The sequence below is a fragment of the Tamandua tetradactyla genome, chromosome 8 (assembly GCF_023851605.1).
Source record: "Tamandua tetradactyla isolate mTamTet1 chromosome 8, mTamTet1.pri, whole genome shotgun sequence".
In the NCBI taxonomy this organism is placed as follows: domain Eukaryota; kingdom Metazoa; phylum Chordata; class Mammalia; order Pilosa; family Myrmecophagidae; genus Tamandua; species Tamandua tetradactyla.
The window spans coordinates 15,158,719-15,166,758 of NC_135334.1; the positions used below are offsets into that span (position 1 = coordinate 15,158,719).

At 38.1% G+C, this 8,040-nt stretch overlaps 1 pseudogene; it reads right to left on the bottom strand.

Moving 5' to 3' along the window:
• Nucleotides 1–237: 237 nt before the first annotated feature.
• On the bottom strand, nucleotides 238–1,185 carry LOC143643239 (olfactory receptor 8B8-like; annotated as a pseudogene).
• Nucleotides 1,186–8,040: the final 6,855 nt, after the last annotated feature.

Below are 8,040 nucleotides of genomic sequence, written 5' to 3' on the forward strand. Positions count from 1 at the left end.
GAAATGAATAAGTAAATGAATGAATCTAAAGTCCTCAAAGTCTCTATTTCTATGGCAAAGCTTTATAGGAATTCCTTACACACCCCAGTCCAAAATCTTATGACCTTATCGTTCAACTTTTTCTAATTAAAACCTCATAATTTCTGAAAATAAGCTGGAAGACAGATGAACTATTGTCTCTACTTTCCCCATTGCATGCCTCTAGTATTTGAAATCTACAACTAACACAATTTCTATTTAGGAGAAGACCCTTTTCTTCAAAGTCTTACTCAGTGCAACTTGGACATCTTTGTTTCTCAAACTGTAGATGAAAGGATTCATCATTGGTCCCACAATAGTATAAAAAACTGTGGATACTTTATCTTGATCCCGAGCCTCAGTGGGAGCAGGTTTAAGATACATGAATGCTGATGACCCAAAGAAAAGAGAAATAGCAATTATGTGGGAGCTGCAGGTACTGAAGGCTTTGGACCTGCCCTCAGTAGAACGGATGCAGAGAATGCTGGAGATGATAAAGGTATAAGAAATGAAGATAGTGAAACTGGGCACTATTACACTGATGCCCACCACAATGAAAACTACCAGCTCATTGATGTAGGTGCTTGTGCAAGAGAGGTGAAGGAGGGGAGGTATGTCACACATGTAATGATTGATGATGTTGCCCTCACAGAAAGTGAGTCTCAGCATGCATCCAGTGTGGGCAATGGCACCCACAAACCCCATTGCATATACACCCACCATCAGCATAAGACAGACCTGCCGGGACATGGTGAGCTTGTAAAGCAGGGGCTTACAGATGGCTGCATATCGGTCATAGGCCATTGATGTCAAAATGAAGCATTCATCAATAACAAAGAAAGAGAAGAAATAGAGCTGAGCCATGCACTCTTCATAAGAGATTAAGTTCTTTTTTACAAAGCTCATCAGCATTCTAGGGATTATGACAGAAGAGAAGCAGAGATCAATGAAGGATAGGTTGAAAAGAAAGTAATACATGGGTGTATGAAGATGAGGACTCAACCCAATGAGAATAATCAACCCAATGTTCCCCACCATGGTGACCACATAGATTCCTAGGAAAAGGAAAAAGAAAGGCAGCTGGAGCTCTGGCTGTTGTGTTAAACCCAGCAGGATAAACTTGGTTATGAAGGAGTCATTTCTTGAGGCCATTCTTCTCTAGGCCATATCTGTGGGAAGGGGACAAAAGAGTAACATTAAAATGAATACCCAGCTCTCTCCATCCAATCCCACTATAGTGAGATCAAGACCTGGAATGGGACAATGATCTCACATCCACCTGTCTTCTCACATTTGTTTCCCCCATTTAGTAAAGACTAAGAGAACATTTAAGGTGTGCATCAAAAGGCATCAAAGAAAAGTTGTGTAGGGATAAGATTCAGGACCCCATGACTACTCGTGGCTCTAATGCATTTCTGATTCATTCTACCTTGGCTGTCCACCAGGTCCACTTCAGGGTCAGTGGTGATCTCAGCAGAGGGATGTGGCATTCCGAGTAGTTCTCACTTCAGGGTCAGTGGTGATCTCAGCAGAGGGATGTGGCATTCCGAGTAGTTCTCAGTTCAGGGTCAGTGGTGATCTCAGCAGAGGGATGTGGCATTCCGAGTAGTTCTCACTTCAGGGTCAGTGGTGATCTCAGGAGAGGGATGTGGCATTCCGAGTAGTTCTCACTTCAGGGTCAGTGGTGATCTCAGCAGAGGGATGTGGCATTCCAAGTAGTTCTCAGCCTCTACTAATGAAGTTTGGAAGAAGAATAACAGGAATGATAAAACCCAACACACCCTTCTGCGTCGGGACTTACGTGGAGTGTTTTGTTAACTCTTCTCTCCTATTCTTGCTGAGGAAAAAATTATTCAGATGAATTGCAGAGGTGAACAGCTCAGAAAAAAGGCTCTTTTATGTTGCTGCTTTTGTTTTGGGTTAGTTTTGGTCTGAGGGAACTGGAGTACAGGCCTCAGAGCCCCAGGGTCTGAGAAGTGATGAGTTACAGGTAATGATTTCTGATGGTGGTTTTGCCCAGAGTGTCCTCTCCAACTTAAGGATAAGAAATAGCTGCTGCTGGTACCAAGAGAGCAATCTGCTTATGACCCAAGGGTCTTATGCGCTGGGGAATCCTAAAGACCTGATTAAAAATTGAAAGACATGTTTCCGCAGTGCTTTCCCCAGGGAGCAGGCTTGCAACAAAAAGAAATTAACTCTTTCCATTTCCACCTGGTTCATGATAGTAACATTGATTTATAGCAAGTGTACCCTTTTTTGCACATTTGCCTTCTTACCAAATGGACACATCCCAAAACAAAAAAGCAGAATGACCTCCCCAATTCAAAGGAGGGGCACATAGGACCTGGAGATACAGAGAGCAGCATACCAACTCCGGGAGAGGGGTGGGGCCCAGCTCAGGTGGAATCCCTCCCTTAAGGAATTCAGATCCCAAGGTCTGGAAAACCAAAGCAATTAAAGCCAGCCTAAAACCGCTCCTCTTTCTTGACCATACCCCCAGCAGGGAGAGTCCGCCAAAGTTAAAGGTACAGCCTGCAGTCAGACAAGCACCACATACTGGGCAGGATAGGCAAAGCACAGAGTATGGAGGCTTCATAGGAAAATTTTTCAACCTGCTGGGTCTCACTCTCGGGGAAAATGGATGCAGGTGACTCTTTCCTCAAGGGAGGAGACCAGACTGGTCTGGAAAAATCTCACTTGGGTCTATAATATCTAAGTAGACCCTTCTAAGTGGGGTAAAGGGCACCATTTAGGCTGAGCAAGAAATCAGAAAAAAAGAACTTAAAAATTCTGATCTGTCAACCAAAACCTATGCTAGAGGTCTAGCATAAGCTGAACTGAATGTCAAAGAACAGATAGACAACAAAGTCATCCAGCAAGAAAATCTTAGGTAAAAAAGTGAAAACAGTCTCCAGAATAAACTAAGTACGGAAATTAAATGTCTAGATGCAGCAAAAATAATGAATCATACTAGGAAAATTGAAAATATGGTCCAGTCAAAGGAACAAACCAACAATTCAAATGAGATACAGGAGTTGAAACAATTAATACAAGATGTTCAAACAGACATGGAAAATCTCATCAAAAATCAAATCAATGAATTGAGGGAGGATATAAAAAAGGCAGGGGACAAACAAAAAGAAGAAATCGAAAGTCTGTAAAAACAAATCACAGAACTTATGGGAATGAAGTGCACAGTAGAAGAGATTTAAAAAAAATGGAAACCTACAAGGTAAGGTTTCAAGAAGCAGAAGATAGAATTAATGAACTGAAAGATGGGATATCTGAAATCTGAAAAGCAATATAAGCAGGGACTCAGGGAATTGAATGACAACTTGAAGCACATGAATATACGTGTTATGGGTGTCCCAGAAGAAGAAGTGAAGGAAAAAGGAGGAGAAAAACCAATGGAAGAGATTATCACTGAAAATTTCCAACTCTTATGAAAGACTTAAAATTACAGATCCAAGAAATGCAGTGCACCCTAAACAGATAGATCCAAATAGACATACTCCAAGACACTTACTAATCCGAATGTCAGATGTCAAAGAGAAAGAGAGAATTTTGAAAGCAGCAGGAGAGAAGCAATCCATCCCATACAAGGGAAGCCCAATAAGGCTATGTGTAGATTTCACTGCAGAAACCATGGAGGCAAGAAGGCAGTGGTATGAAATATTTAAAATACTAAAAAAGAAAACTGACAAACCAAGAATTCTATATCCAGCAAAATTGTCCTTCTAAAATGAAGGGGAAATTTAAACATTCTCAGACAAAAAAATCACTGAGAGGATTTGTGACCAAGAGACTGGCTCCAAGAAATACTAAAGAGAGCATTAGAGACAAATAGGAAAAGACAGGAGAGGTGTGGAGAAGAGTGTAGAGATGAAAACTATCAGTAAAGGTAAAAAGAAGAAAAATTAGATATGACATATAAAATCCAAAAGGTGAAATGGTAGAAGAAAGTATTTCCCTTACAGTAATAACACTAAACTTAGTGGATTAAACTCCCCAATTAAAAGACATAGACTGGCAGAACAGATTGAAAAACAGGGCCCATCTCTATGCTGTCTACAAGAGACACATCTTAAACCCAAGGCTAAACATAGGTTGAAAGTAAAATGTGAAAATACATTTCATGCAAACAACAATCAGAAAGGAGCAGGAGTAGCTATACTAATATTCAACAAATTAGACTTCAAATGTAAAACAATTAAAGGAGACAAAGAAGGCCACTATGTATTAATAAAAGGAACAATTCTACAAGAAAACATAACAATCATAAATATTTATGCACCAAGCCAGAGTGCTCCAAAATACATGAGGCAAACACTGAAAAGAGAAACAGACACATCTACCATAATAGTTAGAGACTTCAATCCCCTGCTTTCATCAGTCGACAAAACATCTAGACATAGGATCAATAAAGAAACTGAGAACTTGAATAATACAATAAATGAACTAGACTTAACAGACATTTATAGAACATTACACCCCACAACAGCAGGATACACCTTTTTCTTAAGTGCTCATGGATCATTCCCAAGGATAGACCATATGCTGGGTCACATAGCACGTCTCAATAAATTTAAAATGATTGAAATCATACAAAACACCTTCTCAGATCATAAAGGAATGAAGTTGGAAATCAATAGTAAGCAGAGGGCCAGAAAATTCACAAATATATGGAGGCTTAAGAAAACACTCATAGACAACCAGTGGATCAAGGAAGAAATAGCAATATAAATCAGTATTATCTTCAGACATATGAAAATGAAAATACAACATAACAAAATTTATGGGATGTAACAAAGGCAGTGATAAGAGGAAAATTTATTGCCCTAAGTGCCTATATCAAAAAAGAAGAAAGAGCAAAAATCAAAGAATTAACTGTTCACTTTGAAAGAACAGCAAACCAAACCCAAAACAAGCAAAAGGAAAGAAATAACAAAAATTAGAGCAGAAATAAATGAAATTGAGAACATGAAAACAATCAAGAAAATCAGCAAAACCAGAAGTTGGTTCCATGAGAAAATCAATAAGATTGATGGACCCTTTGCCAGGTTGACAAAAAGAAGAAGAGAAAGGATGCAAATAAATAAAATCAGAAGTGGAATAGGAGACACAATCACTGACTCCACAGAAACAAAGGAGGTAATGAGAGGATACTATGAACAACTTTATGCTAATAAACTAGACAACATAGATGAAATGGACAACTTCCAAGAAAGGCACAAAGAACCAACATTGACTTAAGAAGAAATAGCTGATCTTAACAAACCCATCAAAAGTAAAGAAATTGAATTAGTCATTAAGAGCTCCCAAAAAAGAAAAGTTCAGGACCAGAATGGCTTCATATGTGAATTCTACCAAGCATTCAAGAAGGAATTAGTACCAATCCTGCTCAAACTCTCCAAAAAATTTGGAAAGGAGGGAAGACTACCTAACTCATTTTATGAAGTCAACATCACCCTCTTACCAAAGCCAAAGATACTACAAGAAAATGAAATTACAGATAAATCTCTCTAATGAATATAGATGCAAAAATCCTGAACAAAATTCTTGCAAATTGAATCCAGCAGCACATTAAAAGAATTATACACCATGACCAAGTAGAATTCATCCCATGTATGCAAGGGTGGTTCAACATAAGAAAAGCAATTAATGTAATACACCATATCAACAAATCAAAGCAGAAAAAACACATGATCATCTCGACTGATACAGAAAAGGCATTTGACAAAATTCAATATCCTTTCTTGTTGAAAACACTTCAAAGAACAAGAATAGATGGGAACTTACTCAACATGATAAATGGAATATATGAAAAACCCACAGCTGACATCATCCTCAATGGGGAAAACCTGAAAACTTTCCGCCTTAAGATCAGGAACAAGACAAGGATGTTCTCAATCACCACTGTTATTCAACATGGTGTTGGAAGTTCTAACCAGAGCAATTAGACAAGAAAAAGAAATGCAAGGCATCAAAATTGGAAAGGAAGAATTAAAACTCTCACTGTTTGCAGATGATATGATACTATAGGGCAAAAACCCCAAAAAGTCCACAGAAAAACCACTAGAGCTAATAAATGAGTACAGCAAATTGGCAGGTTACAAGAGCAACACTTAAAAACCTGTAGTGTTTCTATAAACTAGTAATGAACAATCTCAGGGAAATCAAGAAAAAAATTCCATTTACTATTGCAACCCAAAGAATAAAATATTTAGAAATAAATTTATCTAAGGATACAAAAGACCTATACAAAGAAAACTACCAGGAATTGCTAAAGTAAGTCATAGCAGACATAAATAAATGGAAGGGCATACCATATACACTTATTGGAAGACTAAATATAGTTAAGATGTCAATTTTACCTAAATTAATTTATAGATTCAATGCAATACACATTAAAATCCCAAAAACTTACTTTACAGAAATAGAAAAACCAATAACCAAATTTATCTGGAAAGGCAGGGTGCCCTGAATAGTTAAAAATATCTTGAGAAAGAAAAATAAAGTCAGAGGGCTCACATTACCTGACCTGAAGGTCTATTATGAAGCTACAGTAGTCAAAACAGCATGGTGCTGGCATAAAGATAGATATACTGACCAATGGAATAGAATAGAGTGTTCAGATATAGACCCTCTCATCTACGGACAATTGCTCTTTGATGAGGCTTGGAGGACATGAGGGCAAGGACACAAACGGATATTTACATACCAATGTTTATAGCAGCATTATTTGCAATTGCCAAGACATGGAAACAGCCAAAATGTCCATCAACAGACACGTGGCTAAACAAGCTGTGGTATATACAAACGATGGAATATTATGCAGCTGTAAGACAGAATGAAGTTTTGAAGCATATAACAACATGAATGGACCTTGAGGGCATTATGCCGAGTGAGATTAGCCAGAAACGAAAGGACTAACACTGTATGGTCTCACTGATATGAACTACCATTAGTGAATGAGCTTGGAGAATTTCAGTTAAGAACACAGACCCTCAGGAGTTAGAAATATGGTAAATGTTGGGTAATTGGAGCTGGAGGGGTACAGATTGTACAAAGGAATGATTGGAAAAATTCATAAATGGACAGCACAATACACCTAATTGTAATACAATAATTTTAGTACACTGAATGAAACTGAATGTGAGAATGATAGAAGCTGGGGGCACAAATGAAACCAGGAAGAAAGATAGACAATAAAGACTAAAATTGTATAATTTAAGAGTGCCTAGAGTATACAATGATAGTGACAAAATGTACCAATTAAAAAATGGTTTGCATGAAGAAGAACAAAGGAATGTCAATAATGCAGGGTGTTGAAAATAGATGGTAATTCATATTTTAAAACTTCAACTTCTACATGAGACTAAAGTAAAAAATGTTTATTTGGTACAAAATTTATATTTTGACTAGTGCATTTCCTAATATTACTTATATGGACAGGTTCATTGGACCTCGAACAAGGCATGAGATTTTGTGGTTTTGGTCAATGTGGTGCCCAATAAATCCCAGAGTGATTTAAGAAATATTTGCAAAATCCCATTGGGGGAATGGCCAGAAAGGGGGAAAATTCAACTTCCTCATTTGGAGAATTCCTGATATTCTTGCAAGCAATGGGAACAATCAAATCAGTAGGCTAAGCTCTCAATTTTGGGGTTTGTTCATATAAAACTTATCCCCACAAAGGATAGTCTAAGCCTACTTAAAATTAGGCCTAAAACTCACCTCCAGAAAGCCTCTTTTGTTGCTCAGATGTGGCCTGTCTCTCTCTCTTCCAACACAGCAAGAAAACTTATCGTCCTCCCCCTCTCTACATGGGACATGACTCCCAGTGGTGTAAACTTCTCTGGCAATATGGGACAGAAATCCTAGAATGAGCTGGGACTCAGCATCAAGGGATTGGGAAATCCTTCTCAATGGAAAGGGGGAAGAGAGAAATGAGAAAAAATAAAATGTTAGTGGCTGAAAGATTTCAGAGTTGAGAGGTTATACTGGAGGTTATTCTTGTGC